Source organism: Terrapene carolina, unplaced genomic scaffold (genome assembly GCF_002925995.2).
Source record: "Terrapene carolina triunguis isolate 2854851 unplaced genomic scaffold, T_m_triunguis-2.0 Scaffold97, whole genome shotgun sequence".
NCBI classification, from domain to species: Eukaryota; Metazoa; Chordata; order Testudines; family Emydidae; genus Terrapene; species Terrapene triunguis.
The window spans coordinates 8,663,373-8,689,907 of record NW_020664448.1 but is presented as its reverse complement, the minus strand read 5'-3'; the positions used below and the strand labels follow the sequence as shown (position 1 = coordinate 8,689,907).

Genomic DNA, 26,535 nt, shown 5'->3' with positions numbered 1-26,535 from the left:
CCATGGAGCGAGGCGCCGGGCTGTCTCACCCGCTCGCTCACCCGCGGGCGTCGCTCTGGGGGGCCAGAGGCCTCGGGCCGCTGCCGTCCGTGGGGCAGATGGAGCCGGTCGCTGCTAGAGCTCCGTCGGGGCCTTTCCGCGCACGGCTCTACTCAGCAGCCCTCCCCCCCTCACCAAGGTTGCCCCCTCCGCAGGGAGGACTTAAACACGCCGCACCGTCAACGCTGGGGCAGGGGGTGATAACCGAACGCACTGCGAGGTCTACTGGCCGCCGCGCCCACCCGTCCGTCTGGCGGGAGAAGAGACGCGACCCCCCCCTCCCTGTTTCCTCCCTTTCCTTACTCGCCCCTGAGCATTCAGCTCCCGCCCTCCCCTTGCCGACATTTTAATCCGATTTCCCGGCCGCTCCTCCGCGCTAACGGCGAACCCACACCACCAACATGGCCGCCGAGCGCACCCTCTCCGTCCCCCTCCCACACCCAGTTTTCTCTGCGGCTGCGCGGCGCGGAACCTTATAGGAGTTGTAGTTCTCCCATGCACCTGGGGCTTGCTGCTAGACGTGGGAGCGAACTACAAATTCCAGAATGCCGCTCCGCCGATCTTAAGGGGCCAATGGGAGGCTTCCCCCCTCCTCCCTCCCCCCCGGCCATAGGGATGATGTCATTGCAAAACAGGCAGGGGAGGTTTCTGCACTGCAATTCATTGTGCTACGCTATAGCCTCCTCCCCCTGCTGCTGAAGCACTAGGGCAGTGACTAAATCTCAAGCAAAGGGGAGGGGGGACCATATAGACATCCCAAGGGAGCTGCAAGCCCTACCCCATGTCTAGGTGATTGAATCCCACGTTGTGTCTTGTTTTATGGTCTCGCAAGGGAAGGGGGGAAATCCCAAATCCAGGTGAGTTCTGTGATTTCTTGCAATCAACTTGTCTGTAATATGTATTTTTAAGTCAGAAAAGTGCAATTGATGGGGGGAGGTTCTGTGCAGGGCTATTTGTGGGGGCATGGGTACCATTGCAAAAAAAAAAAAAAAACCCTCAGTTTTTTTCTGTGCACTGAGTTGTCTATAAGCTTGATTATTATTTGTTGGAGGGGCGGTTGCGTGTGAAAAATCATTACAGAGCTAGACTTGACTGCAGAACGATTATCAGACAGTGTTGATTCCCCTTCATATACAGATGTTGGAGGGGGTGTGTGTCTGGTGTGGAGGGGAAGAAGCAACTGAGATGTGGATTTATTCTAGTTTGGTGCCTTTTAAAAAAAATGCTTGATGCATTTCAAAAGAGCTGATTTATAGGGGAATAAGATAGTGACTTAATTTAGTTTTGGAATACTTTATTGCCTTCTTTTCTTGTGTTTAAAAGAACAAATGGATGATATATTTTAAATAGCAGACTTACTACATATATGAAATGCTTTCTTTCCCTTTCCCTACACCTTCAGGATAACATATTAGAAATAGCCACCGTAGTAGGCTCAATCATGTTATAATATGTGTGTAAAAATAAAAATAAATGCACAACACACATTTCACATTTCTATGTCAGTATTCTTTTTAGCCAGTCACAGGATGTTTAAGTCTGATTTGTTTTTATTAAGAATATTCTCTTTTTTAAATATGGTTAATTCTGAGTGTCACTGAGTTGTCTGAAAAAGTGAACATCTGTAGATCTTTTTTAAAAACTCCATTGCAACTTTCAGCACACAGTAACAAATAATAAGTAGTAATTTGATTGTACTTCCCTGGGATACAGTGTTCAGTAACAAATAACTGGAGGGAATCCTGGTACAATTTGCCATCTCAGTGATGAAAATAGCAGCAAATGTGATTGACCTTAATTTGCTATTGCTTAATGATGCCAAGGTGCTATGAGATAGGAGTGTTTCTGGTTGGTGAGAGAGATCTGGTGATGGAAAAGGGAAAAATAATTTTTGGAGGGCCGGGGCTATTGTGTGTATTGTGGGTTTTTGTTAGATCCATTCCTTGCCTCTTTCAGGGGAAAAAGTGACTTGAGTTGTGTAACTGGCTCTTAGCTATTTCAACTATTTCAGATTTATTTTTGATTAGTGTGAGTGAACATATACTTTTAAACCAACAGCTGGACTAAATGCTATAGACAGATATACCCAATCTTAACTATTGAGATATCTTTTTGTGATCCACTTGGTTTTTCTGTTGTCATAAATAGAAGAAATGTGGGTGTTTTTAAAATTAACTCTGGAATCCAACACAGCTTCACAATGCAGTCCTCATTTTCTTTGGAGACAGTGCAGAGGGATGTGGGTCCTTTTCCCAGTTCTCTCCTTAGCTCTGTGGGGAAAGTCACTTGCTTCAGTTTCCTCATCTGTAAAATGGGGATAATGCCTGCTTTTGTTAAGTGCTTTGAGATGTTTGCATGAATAGTGCTACCATAACAAGTTGCAAAATATTATTTATTCTTTTCTAAAACTATATCATCACTGCAATTACAAGTATACTCCAGAGAAATCTACTTTCTGTTATATAATACGATATTAGCAGCACACACACAGCTTTGTTTCACTGCAGAATTTGCAGTGTGTCCCATCTGGGTCCCTTCAAAGTTTATCTACTCCAAGGACTGAATCTCTTTGGGGCACAGGAAGTGTGTGTGCAGCTGAGCTGATTTTTTCCCCCCACTGCTGCATATTTGCTTCTGCGTTACTCTTGTGTAACTGAGACTGTTTTGTCCTCTGGCAGACTTTCCTTGGAATTGCAGTGCTAAGGGATGTGTGACATGAGTGCAATGTGGACAATGAAACCCCCTGTTTCTTTTGATTAAAGTGTTTGTAAACACTAACACAATGGTTGTGGAGTCAATGTGTAATGCAGAGAGCATTTTATGTGATCTTATCTTGCAACTAAATTCCTGAGGGGTAAACATTCCTCAGCTAAATCTCCTCCTTGTATTTTTTTTATCTCTTCTTTTTCCTTCCTTCCTTCCTTGTTGTTGCTAAGTTAAAGGAGAGGAACAGCAGTGCATGCAGTCCAGTTGCCTTTTGTTTTTTAGACTTTTATTTCCTGGAATGGCGTCCCTCTCCCCCTCTTTTTTCGGTTAAGGGAGTGAGTGCGTAATTTAATATACGGCTTCTCCTGTTGGCTATAAGAGACTCAAGAGAGGAACCTTTACAGCAATGATTTTGTAGGCTATGAAGAGCAAGCGCTGGAACTGCAGTGATAGTTTGAAAGTATATTCTGTAAATTAATGATATGTAAGTTATGAGAAACCTATATAGCAGGGGATTTTGGTGTGTGTGTGTGTGTATGTACTACAGTCCCTTATCTAAATACCGTGCCTGTATATTTATTTTATGTATGCTTGTTTAATCACGTTGCTGTATTAATGAATTTCTCTAAATAGTAATGAGTTTGTCCAAAGTGTTAGCACTCTGGTGCTATACAATAATATAGCAATAATTAGAGTTAAAATGCACTTCAGTAATTCAGACACCAAGTAGCATGCAGACAAATGCAATATTCACCAGGATGTGTTGCAGTGTTTCCCTTGCAGTGGCAGAAATGTAAAAAGACTTGAAAGTTGGGCATTCAGGAGGTCATCTGTCACCATAAATGAGAAACAAGGTGGGTGAGGTAATATCTTTTATTGGACCAACTTCTGTTGGCGAGAGAGACAAGCTTTCGAGCTTGATCTAGTAAAAGACATTACCTCACTCACCTTGTCTCTCTAATATCCTGGGACTGACACTATTACAACTACACTGCATACAACCATGAATGAGCAAAGTCAAGAACTATCAGGTCATTCCTGCTAAATAGCTGGTTCGTAGAAACTTACTTATGTCCCGATCCCACAAAGACTTAGGCATGTGCATTTACTCATGCAAATAATCCCACTAGATTTAATGGGACTACTTGTGTGAACAAAGTTATGCACAAGTCCACATGATTGCAAGATCAAGGCCTTATTTGCTAAGCATCAGCAATGAGGTATACACTGTATTGGAGGCAAAGTAAGATGGTCCTTAACTGCAAGTGCTTTGGGACAGGGAAGGTCCCTGCCCCACACTGGGATCTACTAGCATGCACACATTCTGAATCCTACCCTGATGAGGAATTGGGCTCTAAATACAGACACAAATAAGAAAAAGCGGACTTGGAGACCCAAGGAAAGTGCTGACATAGATTTGTTTCAAGTTTTGCTCTTTCCGTCTTCTCCTCTGCTACAGTGCTGGGTGAGAGAAGTTATTTGACTCACTTAGGCTACTGTGAGGGGGGGACTTGTGGGAGAAATGAGCCTTTAGGAAAGATTTGAATGAAGAAAACTTGGTGCACTGGGACGTAAGTGGTTATTCATATAGGGGCCACTTGGAAGAAGATGAGAAAAATTAAGAGGGTGCTGAGTCTGGCATACCTGGTGTGCCTTTTTCTATTGTTCCTCCCATGAAACAGGTTTTTCCTCCATTTTTTTTTTTGACCAATGTAACTCACTTGTGAGTGTGTATTATATGTCCCATTCCCCAGCCCCCTCTCCCCTCCACCAGTGCACATGAAATGAGTCATGTACAGCTTGAGTGAGGGAGTCTTGCCTCTTTAACTGAAGCTGTAGCAACTCTTGTTTTTTGTTCTGGAGGTCCCCAGTTCAGTCTTAAGTGTGTTTAGTCAAGATGGCATCTGTCACTGGGAACTTCAGTCATCTGGTGTAACTGTAAGTTATGGTCTGTCTTATGCAGATTTATCTGCAGCTGTATTGTTTGTGTGCCAGGGGACCACTTAATTTTATTTTATGAGAAAAAATAAATGAACAGTTACAATAGGCCTGATTCCACAGTGGAGATTTGGGTACAATCATTTTTGTTTTTAGTGGAAGATTTGCTTTTTTAGTAAATGGGTCCTAAAATATGAAAGCAAATGTTGCTGCTAATAGTTGTAGAAATGGCAGTCAGAAAATGTGTCTGAACCTACCTGGCTCACACAGGTGTGGTTTGTTTTTGTGTGTGTGTCCAGATTACACGGATGTATGTGGCAATGTGAAAGTTAGAGAAAGTATGCATCATAATATAAGTGTATTGATTATAGTACAACAGGAATTGCATAGGATGGTACAAGATAGGTTAAAACTGAGAGTAATGGGATAACATCTAAATCAGGGAAAATTGGGGCTGGATATCAGGCAAAACCTCTGAGAGTGATACTTACTTTTTGAGATTATTCCATTCTCATAAGTGGTGACAGCTCCATTACTAAATCACTAACTCAGTTGGAGAAAGCATGAAAAGTAGATTATAGGAACCATTCTGCATTGGTTGGGGGGGAATGGACTAGATGGCCTAAAAGATCCTTTTTAGTGTCCAATTTCTATTATATCATCCTGCAGTAAATAAGTTAGTCAATTATTGACATAATTGGTGAGAGAAATTGTGCTGGTGTTTTAATGCATGTTTTATAGTATGAAAAATTGTTCTGTCATGTTTGTGATCTAAACATTTCCTGGACTATGATGCCTTTCAATTGGACCATGCTTTAAGTTTAAGTGAAATCGAACAAATCGAGGCAAATACATCCCTGATATAACTCCATTTAATTCATTACAATTACACGAGCGATCAGTTTGGCCCATTAAAACCAATGTTACTATTTAAACATAATTAGGCTTGGAAGGATTTGATTTTTATTGGTAAATGTTGGTAGATGTAGATTTCACACACACGCACACAGGAAAAAACATTTCCATTGATAAGTAAAATTTACAAATAGGCAAAATAAGAAAAATGGTGCTTGCGAACTTAGAGTTTGACTTTAAGGCTGTTTTCTTTGTATATTGTGACGTGATGTTGACAATGTGTTTTTTAATGGTTATGGAATTTTATCGTCTTGAATCTCAGTGTCTACTGTCATGAAATAATTATCTGACCCCTTCTATTGTCTGACCCCTCCATAATTTCCCATAATTGTGAACATTTATATTGATAAAAATCAAAATAAATAAATGCTTAAAAATAAACATTGATATTATCCATCAAATTTTATTTTAAAAAAATCACATTCTGCCAAGCCCAAATGTAACTGAGAGCAAACTGAAGTGTATCATTACTTCAGTTGGTTCTTCACTGCGCCTCATGTAGGCTACTAAAAACTGTCTAATACAGCGTGTCTACACTGGAGCTGAAGATGTGATTTCCAGCTGGGATAAACATATCCACACTAGCTGTGATCGAGTTGGCATACTAAAAATAGAAGTGCATCTACGGCAGCAGGATGAGCAAGTGGCCCTGAGTATGTGCCTATGGTTTCATACTCGGAATAGCTAGCCCAGTGGTTCTCAAACTTTTGTACTGGTGACCCCTTTCACACAGCAAGCCTCTGAGTGCGACCCCAATTTATCAATTAAACACTTTTTTATATATTTAACCCCATTATGAACGCTGGAGGCAAAGCAGGGTTTGGGGTTGAGGCTAACAGCTCGTGACCCCCCATGTAATAACCTTGTGACCCCCTGAGGGGTCCCAACCCCCAGTTTGAGAACCCCTGAGCTAGCCTATCCTGCTGCTTGTTTTGCCATGGTTATGCTTCTGCTTTTCCATGTGAGCTCAATCAGAGCTAGCACGGATATGTCTACCTGAGCTGGAGATTATACCTCCAACCACGGCCGGCTCCAGGGTTTTTGCCGCCCCAAGCAGAGAGAGAGAGAGGAGAAAAAAAAAAAAGCCGTGATCGGCGGTACTTCGGCGGGAGCCCCACCGCCCCGCTTCATAATTCAGCGGCAGGTCCTTCCCTCCCAGAGGGACGGAAGGACCCACCGCCGAATTGCCGCCGAAGAGTCGGACGTGCCGCTCCCTTCCTTGGGCCGCCCCAAGCACCAGCTTGCTGCGGTGGTGCTGGAGCTGGCCCTGCCTCTAGCTGGAGATTATACCTCCAGCTCCAGTGTAGACATACCCACATGAAGGGCCTGTGCAAACTAAGTGTATGGGGATTGTGTTGTAACGTGACTTGGTCTTGCCTGTGTAGGTGGGACCACATGGTGGGATTAACAGTGAACAATGTTACTCAGTCATGCTTCGGTCCTGTTAAAGATGAGGGTAGCATACATCCAGTTCGTGTACTTTGCCTGTGGCAGAAATATTTTCCTGTAGCTTATTGTATTTAGTCATATTAAATGCAACAATACGTTTCTTGTACTGAGACCCCTTTTTTGGAACTTGAGGGGATTGGGGAAGGCTGTGTTGGCTTGGAAAGAAATGATCTTGCATGTGGCTTTTCAAGAGACTGTCTGTCTCCCACAGAATGAGCACTGCAGGTAAAAAATAGCATCTTAGACACAAACATGTACAAGAGTCAAATAGTCCTCCAGTAACTCTGTCCTAATTAAAGACACAATAGCAGAATGGAGTATTGATGCAAGCCCCTAGTAGTTGGACCCACCGATGAACATGTTTTAATAACAAAGTCACAGTCCCCTTCAGGAAAACTAAATTGTGCTTTTTAAAGTCCTTGTTAGTGCAGAATATGTACTATGCAAAAATGTCACTAATCCAAAGTACAATGTGCATATATAAAAAGGGAGCAGAGTTTCTCAATGTGAATTCATCTCTCCTGCATGGAAGCACCAAGGAGTCCCAAGACCCTATAGAATAGTAATAGGCCTTGACTTAACTTTATTTGTGAACACTGAAGAAAATCTTGTCTTATGTATTTACCACCCCCACCTGATATGGGAGAGGGATGACTGTGTAACAGCCTCCTGTATGAACATTCAGTGGAGCTTGAAATTCAGACCTTCAGAGCCATAGAACAGACATTTATCACTTGAGCTAAAGGAGTTAACTCCATTAACTGGTAGCAATAGTAAGGTGTTTATTGACCAGCCACAGGGTGGGGATGTGACACACGCTCTGCCAGTGTGTTACACCTTGACTTCCATTCTGTTTCTCTACCTTGCTTTGCAGTAAAGAAGCACTTTCCTATTTTTCTCTTAAATATTAAAATTCAAGTAGCCAGTACATTTAAAATGTACTGAGGGCTATGTTACAGAATCCTGAGAGAGGTCCTGGAGAGGGACTTCTGGTTGAATATGTTTGAGTTAGGAATGAGGATTGTGACAAAAATATACCATTTTAATCCCTCACCCCCCTGGAAATACTGCTATTGAACCATATTACTGCACTAATCTGGGGTGCAGTGAGGCAGCTGCCTGGGGTAATCAGACTGTCATGTAGGCTGCCACATCTGAGAAGTCACTGTTGGAACAGCATCATCCATAATAGCTGAGAGGTATCAAACTGCTCCCTCCCTGTTGTGGAGTTTTACCTTCGTGATTCTTTCTTGTTTCCATTCTACTATAGTGCCCTTGTTTATATATATATATATATATATGTGTGTGATGTGCAGCAAGCTCCTTTGGGGCCTCAGATACTTGGGTGCAAATGATTCTATGTAATGTTAGGAAATAGATGAGCATAAATGGAGACATCAGTTTGGAGGTAGAAGTAACACCAATAGGGAATAGGGTGGGTTGCTGGAAAGAAGGAAATAATGTCTGACCAAAGATCCAGTGCACCTATGCCCTGCCCTATTGGTAATGACATTAAGGCATAATGTCTTGGCAGGCACTCTGCTCCTGCTGTCGAACTCTGTTGGACTCTACAGAAATATGGAGGAGATCCTTATTCAGGTGTTAGACTAGCAACTACAATTTAAATTGTAGACTAGCAACTACAATTTAAAGGTGAATTCCTGTCTTCAAATCGACACATGTTCAAAGAGTTAGTGATAGAGACCCTGTTAGGTTAAAAATTATGATTTTATTTAAAAGCAGATTCTCTTAAAACCTAGGTTCTAAATAACCCCTTGGATTATAAAATTGGAAAATTAATAAAGAAAATTTACACTTCATTACATTATATAATTTATCCATTTCTGAGCTTGAATAATGAAACAAATCATTAGTTTAATATTTTGTTTTATGGTAAAGTATATATGTGTAGCAAAATTAATTTTATAGTACAAAACCAGTTTCAGTCCTAACTTGGGACAGGGTCAGACTCAGGGCTCTCTCTAGTGGTACTCAGCTTTTGGGTTCTGGTACGCAGCACTATAACTAGGTTGTGAAGATATTTACTTAAAATATCTACTTAAATTTAAAGGGGTGTGTGTGGAGAAGTAAGGCAAAAATTCTGTGGGTCTTATTATAAAAGTTTTATTAGAATTATAGAATATCAGGGTTGGAAGGGACCTCAGGAGGTCATCTAGTGACAGTCCAACCCCCTGTTCAAAGCAGGACCAATCCCCAGACAGATTTTTGCCCCAGATCCCTAAATGGGTCCCTTAAGGATTGAACTCAAAATCCTGGGTTTAGCAAGCCAATGCTCAAACCTCCCCCCAAGTTCTGGGATAGTGACCTAATGGAAGCCCTTTGTAGGCCTCCTGCAAAGAATAAAATATTGGGTTTACCGTCTTTTGCTGCTTTCTAGTGGGTGAAGAGAGGTTTAAATTCAGTTTATTTTTTCACACTAGAAATTCAGGCTTTGTCTACCCTGAAACACTGTAGATGACAGGAGAACTAATAGGATTGTGATGTCTCACGTGTCCTAAAATCTCTTTAATCTGAATAATCAACAGGTGAAATGACTTTTTTCTTCAGATGGTTTAAAATTGTATCTTGTGTGGGTTTTTTGTTTTTCTTTTTTGCTAACAGCCATTTAATAATAAATGGTTGGGCTGAAAAAGCTTTCCTTACACATTTTAGATCTTCAGTAGATCTTCCAGCAGAAGCTATTGATTCCTGCTTTGACATTGCTGATACTTCAAGGTGAAAATCAATCATGGTTTTTGTTTTTAATATGTGAAGGAAGGGGGGAATATTTCAGACTTTTGGTACCTCATGAGAAAAGGTAGGAGAAATAACATTTCCCTTTTCTTTTTCTTTTTGCAGCTCCCCTTTAAGTGCATGCTCATGTGTGTCTTCATAGAAAAAAAGGTGCTGGCTAACATGAGTAACTAAAATGAGGTAAAATCCTAGTGAAGACAAGGCAGTTTGTAGTTTTCACAAGTTGACAGGTTGAGGTAAAGGGTCTGAGGGTATCTAGAGTTTACTTTGATCTAACTCATGTTAAAAACTACAAACTGCCTTGTCTTCACTAGTATTTTACCTCATGTTAATTACCACTTCTTCGTAAGAACAGGTCCCCGTCCCCTCCCAGTGAAGACAAGGCCTTGTAAGTTGTATTTCTCAATAGTGCAACAATGGGCTAATTCTTGACTCCAGAACTTCAGTCATGCCTCCCATGTTTCTGATAGTGGAACTTCAGAAGGGGAAGTGCTTTCACTAAAAAAAGGAGTCATTTTTATCTGCTAACTGAAAATGGCTTAAGTGAAGCAAATTTCAGCAGCATCAGTTATTTCTCCCCTTAGGTGGAATAACTCTGTCTTTATAGCCTCCTCACATGGTAGCTAATAGGGCAACAACTGGGTGCCTGTAACTTTTACATATATATCTGGTATGTAAAATTCCCCAATGAAAATATTGGTGCTTGAGAACATTATGTAGGTTTAGGGCATTTCCTGGAGGATTTTGGATCTGTACACAAAAAATTACTTTGGCGCATTGAGACTGTCTGTGCTGCACATCCAAGAAGCCTGAGATTTCAAGAGTTGGCATATACATTTTGTTAAAAAAATTAGTAATCTATGTTATTTAAAGGGGAACTGTGCTCATTTTCTTCATCACAGCATTTTTTCATATTTCCAAACCATGGTAATATCTTTCAGCATGAATTGAGTGTGTACATACACAAATTTGCATTAACTATTGAACTTTCAGACTAATGAACAGAATGAGTAGAAATTTCTGTTAACTGTCTTGCAAAGAAAAGTGTGAAAACCTAACAAAATGGAAATTGCTTTATCTGAACTCTGAGACCAGAGCTGCTTCTTGTGACATGTGATTTGTTGTGATATGTGACTTGTGTTTAAAACATTTATACCCCATGCTCATCTCTTAAAGGATAATTGCTCCCATGTTAATCCCTGACTCTCTCAATGTGAGGTACATTATGGGTCTGGGGGATAATCAATCACCCCCAAATTATTGTATTTTAAAAATTAGAATAGGGGGAGAAACTCCCAGGACTCCACTTCTCCCAACCTGACCTCTGCTTCAGTATAACAACTTAAGTACAGACTTAAACAACTAGATCCATATTCAGGTGTTGAAAAACTCCCCCATACCTTCAAACCCAAAGACGAAACTTCTTAGCGTCGGCATTGTCTGTGCTAGCAAGTTGTACCAGTAAAAAATTCTGTCGTCATAGTGCCATCACAAAGCTCTTTCAGCAAAGCACCTACGCAGTTGGCCAGTTGCATGGTAGGATTGTGCCCACACGGTCTCAAAATGTATCAGCAAAACTGTTGCACTGTGGGTAGGAATCTAGTGTCCTCCGCCCTGCTTCCAGGACCACTACCTTGTGGGAAATCACCGCTGTGTATTATGGGGCAGCTGCAGTATAATGTTGGATACCCACTGTCCTCTCAGGGAATTGTGGATCAAATGCCCACAATTTCCTCTGTTCTGTCCTAGAATCAGCTACTCTTATGCACCATTTACGAACTTGTTCCATGAATAGCATTAGCAGCAGCAACTGCACTAAAAAATACTGTGCTGCCATCAGAAATAACTTGCTCTTAAACTTCTGCCCCTTTCTCATGCCTCCCATGTGAATTGGTTTTATCTCCTTGTCCTCTTTTTGCAGTGTTCCTCTTCTCAGCCTGCTCCCCAGGGCTGGACAAACTTTCTGCTTGACCTTGTGAAGAGGGTTTTCAAGCCATGTGCATGCTGGACCATTAAAGATCCTCACTTTATTACAAAGGGCTGGATTTTCTCCTTGCAATCCAGCCTGAGTTTGGGGCAACACTTAACCACACTGCCCAGGGCCGCATTTACATCTTATGCGCCTCTAGGCACAGCATCTTCAGTGCCCCCGCTGCCTACAGCTGACTTTGTTTTCCATAAAAAATGAAACTTTTAACCCACTTTTAACTTTTAGGCGCCCCTAGAATGCCGGCGCCCCATGGCACATGCCTACTTTGCCTAATTGAAAATCCAGCCCTGACACTGCCCCAGGTACAGGTCAGGGAAACAGATTGTGACTGAGGACCCACTTCTGCAAAGCACTTAAGCACGTGCTGAGCTTTAAGTACGTGAGTGGTTTTGATGGGTATTTAAACTAAAAACTACTTCTTCCTGAACTAATATGCGGTTATGAAGAGAGACAGTGGAAGTAATGTGCTGGCTCATAAAAAGACAGAACGTCACCTTAAACGTGGAAGAAAATAAACCTTATTCAAAAATTGAGTTGTTTTAGTTATTCTCCTTGTTGCAAGTTTCAAAATTGGAATGATTAAATCCAAAATAAATTGAACACAGACTCGCACAACACAGCCAACCAACAGAAAACAAACAACAAAAATCCAGCCAAAAATCCATAATCACTTTGGCTAAGATTAATGAGGATGATGTCTAAATAAATATTAAACACAGTCTCTCCTTTAAGGTCTGCATTTCTGCTGAATTGGTCTCTGAAGCAAAATAACAAAACCAGCATTAATAGTTGTTTACTTTGACTGTCGCTCATCATATCAGTAAGTCTATTACATCAGTTCCGAAAGTAGCTATTAAGTAATCAGGTCAGCATCAGAGGGGTAACCGTGTTAGTCTGAATCTGTAAAAAGCAACAGAGGGTCCTGTGGCACCTTTAAGACTAACAGAAGTATTGGAGCGTAAGCCAACTCTGCCCACATATCTACACCAGCAACACCATCACAGGACCTAACCAGATCAGCTACAACATCACCGGCTCATTCACCTGCACGTCCACCAATGTTATATATGCCATCATGTGCCAGCAATGCCCCTCTGCTATGTACATTGGCCAAACTGGACAGTCACTACGCAAAAGGATAAATGGACACAAGTCAGATATCAGGAATGGCAATATACAAAAACCTGTAGGAGAACACTTCAACCTCCCTGGCCATACAATAGCAGATGTAAAGGTAGCCATCTTACAGCAAAAAAACTTCAGGACCAGACTCAAAAGAGAAACTGCTGAGCTCCAGTTCATTTGCAAATTTGACACCATCAGATCAGGATTAAACAAAGACTGTGAATGGCTATCCAACTACAGAAGCAGTTTCTCCTCCCTTGGTGTTCACACCTCAACTGCTAGCAGAGCACCTCACCCTCCCTGATTGAACTAACCTCATTATCTCCATACTGATTTATACCTGCCTCTGGAAATTTCCATTACTTGCATCTGATGAAGTGGGCATTCACTCACGAAAGCTTATGCTCCAATACTTCTGTTAGTCTTAAAGGTGCCACAGGACCCTCTGTTGCTTTTTACAGGTCAGCATGTTAAATGTCAGACTCTGTTCTGAAAATTTAAAAAAGTAAATTAAAACTTAAAATGTAAATGACTTCTTCTTTTTGTCCTGTTAATATTCCTTTTGATAATGCTCTTCATTTAGCCTCATGACTGATGTTCTGTGGGCTTGGTTCTGCAAACAGATGTGCCTGTCTGGAGTTCCGTTACCACTGGGCTGATTGAGAACTCTGCAGTCAGAGGTGACTCCTTTTTGAGTTATACAATTACTGTCTATTTGCAAAATATGTATTTTGTACAACTGTGCTTTAGGCCATGTTGTAGCTTATTGGGTAAGTGCATGTTTTTGGCTTGCTAGAATTGAGTGAATAAAAGATTCACTCCGTCCAAATTTTTGGTATTCTAGGTACAGATAATTCAGGTATTTTAAAAAAACCTAATGCTTTTTCTCATTTAAAAATACATTGCCAACCAATGGCTAAACTAATGCAGAATTTTCAGCGCATATTTTTCAGCATTTGACTCTTGCTTATTTATTATTGTAATCTATTCCTACCAGAAAGATTATGATTTATTTCTTAAAGTTGCTTTTCAAATATTACTGTGACATGTACAACCAACCAGTCCCATTCTAATCCTTTTATTATTTGTGCTTATGACTTTAATTGTGTATCCTTTCAAGTAGGAACTGTTATTTGTGCAGTGAATGAAATATCGGTGTGAACTTTCCATTTACATGTTAATGAAGCTTTGCCTAGTAAGGTGTTACTGGACTCGTTCAGTAATATGAAGAGGTGGAGGAAAATAATGTGCCAATATGCAAAGGATTTTGGTTGCTGGAAGGTGACATGTCACCAACAATAAAATGCTCTTTCCCTAGCATAGTTCAAAGACCCATTTCAAATGGACAAAACAATCTGTGTTACTTGGGAAGGGAATTAAGAATGTATTCTAATAGTCAGCATATAGCTTGTACCAGGAAGAAGGGAAATGTAATTTGTGTACACATTTAAAAGGGAGGATATCTTAGCATTAGATTAATATGTTGTGACACATATGATGATGATGATGATGATGAAGAGCACATTGTTTTGGAAAATGTTGCATTCTGAAGCTGGCTATGGTTATCAAAGTGGTATGATTCCTGCCTTGCGGGGAGTACGAGTAACTTGCAATGTACAGTAACCAAAGTTGAGTACCGGATCTTCTATGCTCAGCATTTTAAGATTCAGTATTTTACTTTCTATTTTTTCTGCTACCACTTCTAACAGATCTCTCTCAAAATCTTATCTGACTGCCAGATGCTGAGACTGGATGACAGAGGATGGATCACTTGATGATTGCCCTGTTCTGTTCATTCCCTTTGAGGCATCAGGCATTGGCCACTGTTGGAAGACCAGATACTGAGCTTGGTGGCCCTTTGGTCTGACCCAGCATGGCCATTTTTAAGTTCTTCAGTTCTTACAGAATAACAGACTGAGATTCTGGTTTGCCCAGGAGACTGGTTAGGAGTAGAAAGGTAAATCTGTGAGTCCTCAGCATATTTGTGAATGAGATCACCCACAGAGTGTGTGTAGAGGGAGCAGAGGAGGGGGCTAAGTGTAGGACCGCCCTGAAGAAGATCCTGTAAATGAAATGTCGAGGGAATGATTGGAAGTTGGAGGAGAGCTAGGAGAGGATAGAGTTATGAAAGTTGACGAAGGACAAAATTGCCAGAGGGAAGAGCATAGTGGCCTGTGGGGTGAGTTGGAAGATTTCCTGGGCAGCTGCCATCAGCTTCTTGAGAAACCAAGCTTTTTAAAAAAAATCATCTAGCGGCTATGGCTGTGAAAGCCTTCCAAATAGAGTGAAAAACCAATGCAGTACTGCCTTCCAAAGCTTGCAGACAGCTCCAGTGCTGCCTCTGCTGTTCAGAACTTTCCCAAGTGATAGTACAGAAAAAACTGACTAGCGTCTTTCCCTTCATCTGCTGCTGTTCAGAATCCTGGGGGCAGCAGTGGGGCTAAGAATCAGAACTGTCTCACTTTGGTGCTGTGTGAAGAAGGAAATGGCACTATAGCTATTCACTGCAAACGAGGATTCAAACTGCAGCTGAGGTAGTAGTAGAACCGTGGAAACGTGTGACACTTTTTTGGGGTGATCCTAGGTGTCTGGGGTTAATTTCTATCACCTGCTCACAGCAGGGGGAAGCCCTGTCTGTGTTCACCAGGGGAAACACTCTCCAGTTACTGGCTACTGGTAACACAGGAGCTCCACTCCAGGCTCCGCAAGCCCTGCTCTTTCCCTCTGCAGGCTAGGAATTTACACACCCCATTTTGTTCAACTTGAGTGCCCAGTCCCTTAATCGTCTGGACGCCCACAATGCACATAGATCCGCTGCCTCTGAGAAAGCAGTGCACCCAAGTTGACTGGTTTCACCTCTGTTCAGCACTCTCCTTAGCACACGGCACTTCAATCTGGTTTTACTATAAACCTGTTTCAGTTTATTTACCAGAGCTTGAGATGAAGATTCAATGAAAAGCACGTATAAGGATTTGGAAACAGAAGGTTACAGAGAAAAGAAAGATATAACATGCAATCGATAGCCTATACTTATTCACAAATCACTTTCCTATCTAATGAGACCTCTCACCCAAAAGTCATTCCTTCCAAAATGGGTCCAAAAACTGGGATTCAATTTTCATGAGAGCCTCACGCTGTTGGAGTCCCTGCTCCTGTAATGGGGAGGAATTCTCTTATACAATTCCTGCCCATTGTTCCCTGTGATGGTGCATGCCCCATCTCGATCAGAAGACTAACCAGCTCCTCTGGGCTCAACCAGTACTAAATACACACACCTATAGAGCCTGCTTCAGCTGGAGGAAGCAAACTTAAAAAAGAGCTTGTCACAGGAAGGTTTCAGAGTAGCAGCCGTGTTAGTCTGTATCCGCAAAAAGAACAGGAGTACTTGTGGCACCTTAGAGACTAACAAATTTATTAGAGCATAAGCTTTCGTGGGCTACAACATATGCATCCGAAGAAGTGGGTTGTAGCCCATGAAAGCTTATGCTCTAATAAATTTGTTAGTCTCTAAGGTGCCACAAGTACTCCTGTTCTTTTCACAGGAAGGGGCGAGCAAGAGGAAAGGTGTTGTGCCTCAGAAGTAGCTGACTCTTGCTACAGAACCACTGAGAAAGAAACCGCTGACAAACCTCCACCACCCACAAGGGCTTAACAGACCATGAACAAGCTGATCACTGCGGAGCAGGGGTCAAAATCAACTCTCAAGGGGTCAGCCATGCCAGACCACTGTAGACAAACCAGACCTTTATAAGGAGTCTCAGACTGAACGTTCCCTTAAGTGGGAGATCCCCATGCCCAAGAAGCTGGAAAGGCCGGAGTAAAGTTCCCAAGTGGGGAAAGGGAATGAGACTCTGAAACTGCCTGAGTGTGACCCCAGAGAAAGGCTCAGCCCATCACATCCCTCGACCTAGGGGTACCCTGTTCAGAGACTTTTATTGGGGTTCTTTTGTCTTTGCAAATGCTGAAGCCTGCATCTCACTCAGTCAGTCAGCGGGGTCTGTCTCCACAGATGTTCATTATTCTTACATTGGTTGAGTCAGCGCTCAGACTGCCCCCTCTCAGGTGATAGGTTTGACTCCGGACAGCTTTGGAACATAGTATCCTACATGTTACATAACTCTAGAACTGACTTTCTATACAAACATCTCACAATAACCATGACAATCAGCTACACTTTACCTTTCCTCAGAAACCACATACAACCCCCTTTGGTGAAATACTGAGAAGATGGACTGACACAGGCGTAATATGCCTGTCTGGGTTTGTCTGTGTCATAACACGCACTGTCTACCTCTTGAGGCAGCCAGAAAACAGCGGGAGTGCTAGAGAATGGTGAATACTTCACTTCCCATGCCAGGAGGTAGGAGGCGACAGGATCAGAAGGGGGCGTGGGGAAGAAAATTTTCCTTCTCCATTCCAGCAGCTATAATTTTATCTGGCACTTACAAAGCAAAATACAAAAGCTGGATCCCCTGAACAGGATCCAGGGACAGCCCTCGAGAAGGAATCCCATCCCCTTTGCCTTTCCTGGCAGTGGGGAAGAGGTGGGAGAATAAGAGACCAAATACAGAGGAGGAGGTAGAGGACGCAGTACAAGGACAGAGGGAAATAGATATGAGGGGGCCGAAACGGAGACGGACCCATGAAAGTGCACATTATGAGACAGGAAAAAAGTGAAACAGAGCCAGGAAGAAAAGGAAGTGGTCTAGTGGAAAAAGCACTGAAGTAGGGGACAGGAGACGTGGGTTGCTATTTCCACCTCTGCCAGCAACCAACTTTGTGACCTCATCAAGTCCCTTCGCGTCTCTGTGCCTCTGTTTCCCCTATCCTTTCTCTGTTTTGCCTATTTGGATTATAACCGCTCTATGTGGCAGGTACTGACTCTTGCTATAAGACACATAAGATGACACAGATGGTGCCTCTACGAGCTTACAGTAACTTCACTGATTACGTCTGCACTGTGTAAGTACTTACACAGCCCTTGGTATATTCCTCAAAATCTGCAAATCTGGTGTTCCACCTTGGTAGTCTCTTTCCGTGGTTGCTCCAGTTTCAGTCAGGAATCTTGTTGGCAAGTAATAACTTCCTTGCAAAGTTATGCAAACCAATTTAAATGAGAATCTGGGAGCTGCAAGCTTCACCCGTAGGCAGTATGTGAGGCTACCACAGAGAAGCACTAGTCAACCAAAGGAGCAGATTAATGAACAGATAGCAAGAACTTTTTCTTCAGTAGAGACAAGGTTTTCCATCCCTAGGATTACAAAAATGCCTTTTTCATGTGGATAGTTCATTTGGGCTTCATTAGTAGGTAGGCTTATGGCAAATACTGTATTTAAACCTGTCCTCTGTTATCACTACATAAGCAATATTCTATCTAACATGAGGAATATAAAGGTCAACTGGGATGCAAAATACCTGTGACACTTGACATTTAAACAGTATATTTCCATGACTCATGCTCTCTTCACCATGACTATCCTATGATGTTTCCTAAACTCAATGGTGAATCCAAAGGCTATGTGTATCCGATAAAAGGATGTTTTGTTTCACAGTGTGCGTGTGAGATAAAATATTTTTATATATTATGGAGGCGTTGGTAGTGACTCCCTTGTCAAGGTTGCATTGAGATTTGTACTAAAATCCTTCTGATTCATGCTTTAGTGATTGAATTGTCTCCTGGCTTTAGCATAATAATTCTTCAGCAGATGACTGAATTTTAAAATATGTACTAACTTTGTGCGGGAAACAACACTTTTTAAAAATGCTCCCTTGACGTTTTATATTCTTTGCTTGCTTTCCAAGAACTTGGACATAGGCCAAGTCAAGTATAGCCATAGAAGATAGTTTGCACTAGTCTACCCTGCATTCTGTTCTTCATCTCTGCTCACTCTCCCATTGTTACCTTCTGTCCCTTGCTACTCCACAAAGTTTATACCCTCCCAACTCACTACCCTTGGCTCATCACTTGCTGCCCCCAACATCCCCTCCATGGTCACCACTACCCCAAACCTTCCCCTGTTGTCCTTCCTGGCTCCCCTATGTCTTCCCATCCTTTATTGCTTTATTGCTCCCCACTGCCTGACATGTTTTTTTTTTTTAAAAACTAGGAAATTCCTATATGAAAAAATTTAAGTTTGAGGTAAGGCTCTAAAAGTGCTTATCCTTTCAACACAATCCAATAAAAATGAAGGAATCACCAGTTAAGACTACGTTAACACCCCAAAAACCCCTCAGTTCACTAATTCACAACCTACATCTCGTCATGCCATCATGCACTCCTGGACTCGTCATCTCAGCAGCAAGTTCTCTTTTTCTTCTTGCCACTCTACGCATATCCATTTCCTTCGCACCACAATCCGATACACAATCTTGGCTAAATTTTGAGGTTGCTCTAAATGTGTCTAATAAAGAGATGTTTTGGTTTTTAAACTTAAAATACCTGCAACCCAGGAGAACAACCAACCAACACATGTTAAAATGACCTATATGTTGGTGGAAAAACAGAATCATTTGAAAGGGGTTGTTTAGGGCTGGATTAATTTATGTTCCCTCAGAGGTGACCTAATATTGTAATTTGCACAAGTCTTCCAAGCTTTCCACCCTCAAGAAAAGGGGTGGTGGTGCATCACTGGGTTTGTAGATTTGTCCTCAAATTTTAGTCCTAAAATAATACTCAAAGTGCTTTACAAGCATCAGTGGATTTAGCTTCAAAACATCACAATGACGTGGGTAAATATTACTATCCCTATTGTACAGAGGAGGAAGCTCCTGTGCCAGTTAAGTGACTTACCCAAGGTTATGCAAGAAGTCTGTGGCAGAGCCAGGAATAGACTCCAGGTCTTCTGAGTCCCTGTCCTGTTCTTGACCATGAAGTCATCCTTCCTGGTGTGATGGTAAATGTGTGCAAAATAGATGACACCTGGTTCTTCCATTTATATTATAATAGTGGATGTTCCATTGCTATATTTTGTGAAACCATCTGATAACGAAGTCAATTTTTTTTCCATAGGAGTCTTCATTATAATAGTCATTCCAGTTACGAGTGGACTCCAATCTGTACATTGCAACACAACAACTTAAAACTTCCGTGCTACCTCACAATACCAGGAGTTGCTCTGTGTGAGTTTAGTATAACGGGAATTGTGGTTGAATTTACAATGGATAAATGATAAAACAGAACCATTGAGGAGTATTTTGTTTTATCACATGAAGATGTCTTGTGATAAACTTTGATATAAAATTCTGCTGTAGTTATTGTGCATAGTATTCTAGAATGCAGTTTAAAACTGCATTCTACACTTCTTGGATAAATACTGCTACTTTGAATTCATTTACGGAAAATAATGGTACTAAAACAGACAATGCATAAGGATGTTGCACTCTGAAGTTTTTCTTTGGTAAAACCGCTAGTTGTGGGAAAGTCAGAAGTGTGTGTGAATGTTTTAAGAAGCTGATGATGATTATATTTGTATTATCAGACTGTCTAGGAGCCTTGGTCATGGGCCACGACTCTACTGTGCTTGGTGCAGTACTTACAATTTGTGTTACTATGTTATTTTTGTGATTGATGCAGTTAAAAGCTATTTCAGCGTTTGTCTGAGTATAACTGACCCATATTAGCCTGAGGATTAAGTCTACTAGCCAGGGTGAAAAATAGTTGCTCTGCCACATCCCCTGAACAGTAATTTAAAGGAATAGAATAGTTGTGTGATGTTTACTCTGTACAGCAGCATTGGCAATGGAGTGTTCTAATGAGATAACAACATTCATCTCTTTTGGTTTTGTCCCCTTCCTAGCCTGGCTTCATTTTTTTTCTTTCTCTCTGTATCAGAGATCACGATGTATTTTCCTCCTTTCTTGCCATTTCTCTTTCTCCATCTCCATTCTACCCTGTCCATCCCCAGAATCTCTAGCAGTTCCTCACCCCCAACCATGCATCTACTCGTGTAGGAATTGTAAAATGCACCACACCGCCAGAAGACTAAAAGTACTAGCCAAAGACCTGTGTGGAAGAGGATGGTGTACTCTCCTGGGGCCACACCTAGGGAAGAAGTCAAGCCCACACTCCCCTGTTGATAAGGGAAGGTTTGGGGATTCCTATCCGCTTCTGTCCCTAGAGCCTCCTTGGGGACTCAGTCTTCTGTAGCCTTTGACTAGCAGGTGTCTGAAGCCCCCCACCTCAACCTCCTCTGAGTCAAACCCTTTCTATCCTTCCAGCATCCATTCTCTGAGTCTCTGCTTCTCCCCTCTGTTCTCTGACCCCCCCCACCTCGGTGTCTGTGTGTGTGGGTGTGTGTCTCTCTCTCTCTCTGCTGCGTTCCTTTCCCTCTGTGTTTAGATCCTTCCCCCTAGTGAATCTTCACAGCCTGCCTCTGTTGCTTTCCCAAGTGACAGCTGTGTGAAACTGACGGATTTTGAGTAGCAGCAGTGAAAACTGGCAAGGATCTGTTAAAAATTCTGAACAGCAGCAGAGTCCCTGGAAATGTCCTGGCTGCAGACTCTGGCAGAGAGCCGTGCATTCGTTTACACTTGGTTCCACAGATTTTAAGACCAGAAAGGGACCGTTGTGAGCAAACAGTATGACTTCTGCTATAACACTATCCATAGAACTTTGATCCAATAATTTATAAGCCAAATAATTTATGGATGAAATAGAGGTTGTCTTCTAGAAAAGACATCCAGTCTTGACTTGAAAGACTTCAAATGATGGAGAATCCACTCTTCCAGTGGTTAATTACCCTTGCTAAAAAAGGGGGGTAAAAATTTAGTTTGAATTTTTCTAGCTTCATGTTCTAGCCATTTTATATTGTTATGCATTTGTCTGCTATATGAGATTCTTCAGCTATCAGAAATCTTCTTCCTTGCTTAGGGATTTATAGATCATGATCAAGTCTCCTCTTAACCTTCTCTTCAATAAGCTATAGTGATTGAACTCCTTAAAACTTTTTTGTTTGTTTCTTTTGGACTCTCATCTTTTGAAGATTACTAATTTATTTCTCAGTTACTATGTGATCTGAGGAGTCAGTAAAGCTCTCTGGGCCTTTCTTTCATTATCTGTACAATGGGGATAATATGAATACTTGATCTCACTGGTGTTGTGCAAATTAATTCATTAATGTTTTCAAAGTGTGGAATGTGTTATAAAATGTGATTTAATACTTAATCTGTTTGTTGTGAGAATGCTCGGACTCATGGGATTTATGCAAGTCATTTTGTAATAGCTTTGGCTGGTGGGGCTCTTTTGTTTTGCTTTTAAATTTTCATAATGGGCTTGGAATTGAATTTATGCTGTAGCTCCTCTGGTTTTCTGAACCCTGCAGTAATCTGGCAGGACTCTGCATTTGTATCTCTCCTCCCCCACACCCTCTTTATAGTAGATATAAAAACACTGCTGCTATAAGGCCGTATTTATAAGGAAGAAAAAAATCTTATGTAGGGAAAAAAAGCATAATAAAATGGGCATATAAAGTTTGATGTGGAGATTCAGGATATTTCATGCAAGTACATAAAGCCTTTTGTTCCAAGGGATCCCAGAATTTATTTGTGAACTATATACAGAGAATAGCACTGAAATGTAGTAAATGGGATGCCCAACAATAGGTACAATTTTGGCCAAGGAAACAAGGTTCAAAGCCTACTTGCTCCCTTCAAAATTCCCAAAGGATTTTGAATGTCCATGTAGAGCAGGTAGGACCTTGTGCGTTTTTGTTGTGTGGGTGGGTGTGTGTGTTTTTTTTTTTTTTTTTTTTTTTTTTTTTTAAATGATCTCATGGTAAGCTGCATGCTACCCATTTTATCTCTGTTAGGGTGAAGGGCCGAGTTTTGACTTAGCCGCGGTTTGTAGCTATAGTCTCAGGAAGTCTAGGGATTCCAAATTCTTCTGAGATCGTCCTCAAGTCAGTAATGGTTGTGGATGTAAAGGGGGGTCATGTATAGGGCCCTACCAAATTCATGGTCCGTGAAGCGTTTTTCATGGCCATGAAATCTGTTCTCTCCCTGTGAAATCTGGTCTTCTGTGTGCTTTTACCCTATACTGTACAGATTTCAGGGAGGAGACCAGCATTTCTCATCTTAGGGGTCCTACCCAAAAGTGCGTTGCGGGGGGGGAGGGGTCACAAGGTTATTTTAGGAGGGTTGTGGTATTGCCACCCTTACTTCTGCACTGCCTTCAGAGCTCGGTGGCCGGAGAGTGGAGGCTGCTGACTGAGGGCCCAGCTCTGCAGGCAGCAGTGCAGAAGTAAGGGTGGCAATACCATACCATGCCATCCTTACTTCTGTGCTGCTGCTGGTGGCAGCTCTGCCTTTAGAGCTGGGCTCCCGGCCAGCAGCCGCTGCTTTCCAGCTGTCCAGCTCTGAAGGCAGTGCCACTGCCAGTAGCAGCGCAGAAGTAAGGGTAGCAGTACCACACCCCCCCCACAAAAAATTTGCACCCCCCCCCCCCCCCCCCCCAAGCTCCTTTTTGGGTCAGAACCCCTTCATTTACAACACACTGAAATTTCATATTTAAATAGCTGAAATAATGAAATTTACTATTTAAAATCCTATGACTGTGAAATTGACCAAGATGGACCCTGAATTTGGTAGGGCCCTAGTCATGTACAAGGACTGGAATAGGATTCAGTGAGGTTTTACACTGAAAAAAGCTTGTACAAATTTTTTTTGTCATGGAGCTTCATATTTATCACTAAGTGACTCGAGATCTAATGTGCTCACTTTACAAGTGAAACGATGGTTCCAAGAAGCAGTCCTGCTAACACCGCTTGGGCCCTGAGAGCCCAGCAGTGCTCTTTCCTTTTTTGTATATCATCAAAAGTAATAAAGGGTCACCAGGCCCAGTTACGCTGTTAGTTCTAGCTGTGGAACCCTATTGTCTTCAGCACCAAGTCAACTTGATTGGAACTTAGTAAACAATTTTGTGAACAATGCTCAAGAAGGAATAGAATACAGCTGGCTTTCTCTAGTTACGTGGGCTCTGCAGGGCTAGCAGGAATATATAGCAGTAAATGCTTACCCGTGGATATTTAAGTCCACAGAGAGGAACCTAAATGCATGCACAGAGCAGATCTGCTAAGTAAGATGGTGCTGTTTTGTACATAGTTGCTTGTCACCGCACTTTAAGTGGAGGAGCTTGTGTTTCTCATTAAAGCACTGATTCCTTCCAGCTAATTGCGTGTGTGTGGTTGTGAAACTTCTGCTGGTCTCACATGTGCAATAAAGAGGGGGTGGGGAAATTTTGCCTGAAGGAGAAAATAACCATCCAGAGGAGGAGGAGCATTGGAGACTACATCATATAATAAACATTATTCCTTAGGGCTTTGTTGTTCCACCAAGACAAAAGGCCTTGAATTTAAGCCCAGCAGTGGAGAGAAGGTTCGCGGAGGGGGCAGGGCGGAGAATGAAAACAACTGAGTAAGTCCTTGTGGTGCAATCACTGACATAAATCTGTCTTTTGTGAATATCCTGAACTTCCCAGGCATTCAGTCCGCAGCCAAGGAACAAAAGGCAAGACAGTTTCATTGGAAATAATCTGCTCTCTAGAGGCCTGCAGATGAAGTTATAGCCCAGTTACCTCAAACATCTGTAACCTTCAGGTCTGTGCTGGGGAAAACGTACAGATATTTACCGTTCTTACACTGTTTTCTATTGCCGTTCTAGTGCAATCAGGGTTGCAGGGCAGAGTAAAGGAGCAATAGCAGTGGGGAAAGCTGCATGTCCCCAGATCTGCCCCACCCCTCTACTGGAAAAGTCTTCCTGCAGCTGCAAGTAAAGGGAAAGGCAGCCAACAGTGGGAACGGCTCACGCGGACAGGGCCGTGGGCTCAGGCAGCAGCAGCATAAGGATGAACAAAGCCTCTTGTCTCATCTCCGCTTTCATGGCTTTACGTTCTATTGCAAAAGCATCATGTGGGCCTGGCTCCATGGCACCACCAATGGACCAGTCTCCCCCGTATGGGGAGTAGAGGAGGCCACCAGGGGACTGGGGAGCAAAGCAGTTAAAAGTAGAAATTCACAAATAGGACAAAACCAGAAAGAACAACAGGGAGGCAGAGGAGAAAATAGAGCAGCGGTGGGCAACCTGCGGCCCGCAGGCCACACACGGCCCGTCAGGGTAATCCGCTGGCAGGCTGCAAGACAGTTTGTTTACATTGACTGCCCTCAGCTCCCAGTGGCTGCGGTTCGCTGTTCCTGGCCAATGGGAGCTGCGGGAAGCAGCGCAGGCCGCAGGGACATGCTGGCCGCCGCTTCCCGCAGGTCCCATTGGCCGGGAACGTCGAACCGTGGCCACTGGGAGTGGCGGGTGGCCGTGCCTGCAGATGGTCAATGTAAACAAACTGTCCCGTGGCCCGCCAGTGGATTACCTTGAAGGGTTGCGTGTGGCCCGCGGGCCACAGGTTGCCCACCACTGAAATAGAAGGTAGTAACTGTGCCTGGAGGTAGGACACTGAGTAGCTTCCATTGCAGGGCATGCGTAGGGCTTCTGACTTTTGTTTTTAAGCAATAAATACTGATTTGGGGGTGTTTTAATAGGAAAGAGAAATCTCTGTTTATCCAACAAACATCGGAATTGATTACTTGTGTCTAAGAGCTTGTCTACACGGAGCAGTAATGTGGACTACGGGAATGTGATTTCTAAAGCCCGCTAATATGTTGCACATTAACTGGTCCATGTAGACCCTGTTGTGCACACTAAAGGTTCCCTAGTGCTCTTTAATATAGTTCTGTTTGAAACAGTACTATGTTAAAGCACACTAGGGAACATTACAAAGAGATTACTAATTACAGTAGTGTGTATTGTATGTATTCCAATTTACTCATTACAGTATATACAAGGAGAGAGCCCTGAAAATCCCCAATTTCTGGAAATCTTCATAAAACTCAAATTACTAAAAATAAACCCTGAAAAACAAAATTAATAACCGCCCCCCCAAAAAAACAGAAGCCCTAGACAGGTGCAAAGAACAGATGGAGAACACTGCATTAATACATTGCCTTCATGTGGGTGTATTAGTGATTCATGCAATGTATTGGAATGGGAAATAACACTTATACATCACGATCTCTCTTGGTGGTACCTTCTCATCAGCTCCTTTGGTCATCCAGTGATATAGCCCTAATGTAGCATAGATCCTTCTGATTAATTCAGCACAATCTTTCTTTGGCAGGCAAGAGGTTGCACGTGATTCCCATTACCACTGCCTGAATATCTGCTCATGCTGAATAGCCTGTATTCCCTGACTTTCAAATAGTCATTTATTAAGTCAATCAGAGAATACGAACATTTTCATATGGAAGTAGGGTGACCAGACAGCAAGTGTGAAAAATCGGGACAGGGGGTGGGGGGGTAATAGGAGCCTATATAAGAAAAAGACCCAAAAATCGGGACTGTCCCTATAAAATCGGGACATCTGGTCACCCTATATGGAAGGGACAGTTTTTTGGGTTGGTTTTTTTTTTTTTTGTAGACTATCTGGTGGTTTCACCAGCCGTTATTAGGAAATGTTCCTCTCTAGTCCATAAAAAGAGGTATTTTATTCTCTCTCTCTCTCTCCAGAACATACACATTTGAGAGCGAGGGATTTTCATTTACCATGACAACCAAAGAAACTGCAGAACCATGTG

At 42.3% G+C, this 26,535-nt stretch overlaps 1 protein-coding gene across 1 annotated transcript in view; it reads left to right on the top strand.

Moving 5' to 3' along the window:
* Window positions 1-424: 424 nt before the first annotated feature.
* RAB30 (RAB30, member RAS oncogene family) overlaps window positions 425-26,535 on the top strand; it is a 67,472-nt gene continuing 41,361 nt past the window's right edge. The window contains exon 1 of the mRNA XM_024216479.2: window positions 425-896. The gene's annotated coding sequence lies outside the window, so the exon portion shown is untranslated. The remainder of the gene's footprint in view (window positions 897-26,535) is intronic.